Source organism: Larimichthys crocea, chromosome XIV (assembly GCF_000972845.2).
Source record: "Larimichthys crocea isolate SSNF chromosome XIV, L_crocea_2.0, whole genome shotgun sequence".
NCBI lineage: Eukaryota > Metazoa > Chordata > Actinopteri > Sciaenidae > Larimichthys > Larimichthys crocea.
This window is the reverse complement of record NC_040024.1, coordinates 3,186,679-3,189,005: the sequence shown is the minus strand read 5'-3', so window position 1 is coordinate 3,189,005 and position 2,327 is coordinate 3,186,679.

The window sequence follows — 2,327 nt, the reverse complement described above, 5'->3', positions numbered from 1 at the left end:
GCTACCCCCTTCTCCCCCCCGCCCCACCTTTATCATGTGCGGCTCCGCCCCTCTTCATCACGCCTCGCCCGATAAATGCTTGCTCTCACAACGCCAAACTACCGAAAACAGGCACTTGACGCCATTGTTGCACATGTCGTCGGCAATTGTTGCCCATGGTCATTTGCCAGATGCTCTTGGTGACTTTCATGATCTAACACAATGCTGACTGGAAACAGTTTGGCCTACAATGGCGTCAGTGAAGTGTGGTGCAGAACATGGCAAAACTTGTCTGAGAGAGTTTAAAGAAACAGATCACAAATGAATACGAACATACTCCATGTGAAGCGCAAACGAGCGGGTCACCACCAACTGATTGGTGTGGTCAAACAGTGTCATTCTGCAAACACCTTGTGACGCAGGACAACAGGTACATAAAGAGCACTCTCTTCATTAATCGGACCGGGGTCTGGGTTTAATTCAAGGTGGGCAGAGTACCAGGGCAAATGTCTGTTGACCATAGGCAGTACCCTACAGTGTGCATGTGGACACATAGTGTTAGTGCATAGCCCATAATTGAATGTACCCCACCCTTAAAAGAATTACAGAACAACTCTTCAACAGACTGGCACATTGCCTCCAGAGTGAGGCCTTAGGGCATCAGACTACTGGAAATATGTACTGGCAATGTTCAACAATAAGTTTGCCAAAGAATATAATGCAAAGCCTGCTGATATTCCTTACACTTGGAAATCTATCACACACCAGCAGGCAGAAGAGAGCCTCAAAAAGTCATTCAACATGAAGTGAAGCTAAAACTCTCCCCTCATTTGCCTTGAGTGTACAGAGGTACACATCCTTTCATGGATATTTTGATCTGTCTTGTTTTGTATGAAATAGAAGAGAATCACAAACAGTAACATATCGTACATAAGATGACAAGGGTGAAGACATTGTCAAAGACATTTCACCACTATGGTCTACAATCATTGCAAATAGTGTTCACCTCAGAAGTGATATGAAATGTGTTTTATTGTAATAATCTGCTTTCACTGTATGTTCATGTTGACCTCATCAACATTATTAAATACTTTTTTACATGTTAGGAAAACACAAGATGTGTGAGTTTGAATTTATGATCTTTGTCTGACAGATGAATGACATGGTATTGAAAAATATACACACTTAATCAAGACAACAAAGTGACAAAAGATGTTTTCTTCTTTTTTTCTTTTTTCCTTTTATCAAATATATGATATGTGATCTTTTTAACTGTTATTTTTTTAGTATGTGATTCAAATATTGAGATGTGTTGTTGAAAGATCACACTGTGATTATGTGATATGATATGAGATATGTCATAATAGGACTAATAGTTTTTTATTTTGTCTTATTAAGATATGTTTGTTTTTGTTTCTCTCAAATATCTGATGTCATTTATTTATACATCACTCAGTCTGCATCCAGTAATGTCGTAACAGGACAGAAAGTTTCACAAAAAATGATTATGATTGTGATTATTAATTCAGAATTTACAACCTGTTTTGGTTTCTGTATCTGATGCAAAATATTTCAATGCGTTGAGTATCATATGTATTTTTTTTTTAACTCTTTTTGAAATTCAGAATCTTTTTGTTTTTTATTTTCATGACGTATCATGCATGTGGGATTGTTAACAAATATATAACTGACTATTAATTCATTAAAGAGACAAAACTGAGACATGCTCAGAGTCTGGACTCAACATTTCTTCCAGATCATGAATGTCTTCACTGCTACATCACGTCACGGTCAGGTCAACACAACCTCCACACCAACAATGCAACACAGTGTATGTCTTTCCCACGTGCGATTCAGTGGCTGCATGTAAACACTGCTGCATGTGAGGTGATCGAAAGAAGAGAAAAGCTTCCACTTAGAAATGTACAGTTTTCATCCTCTTCCAGATGTTGTGTGTCTGTCTCTGTCCTGCCAAACTGAATCCCTTGTTTCTGTTCTCACCTCCAGTGGTGTCTTTGTAGCTGTGCTGTGGTGAGGTTTACTTCACAACCCCTCACTGCCTCCATATCCACAGTATGATATGTAATCTTTATTGAAAGTCATAATGTATTTGAGTCAAAAAGGTCTGGTGTGTTAGACTGTCAGGGAAAGAGAGAGTGAATGTGAATGTGGACAGAGGTCTGTACTTCTATCTATATGTGAGTGGTCTCTGTGACTAGACATAAGACTGAAAGGGAAACTTCACCCTCTCCTATGAGTGAAAGGTCTCTGAGGAAGAACTATTTTAGTTTGGTTAGGGGACGGTACAGGTGTAACCTCAAATCTATATTGTATATACTGTCATACTG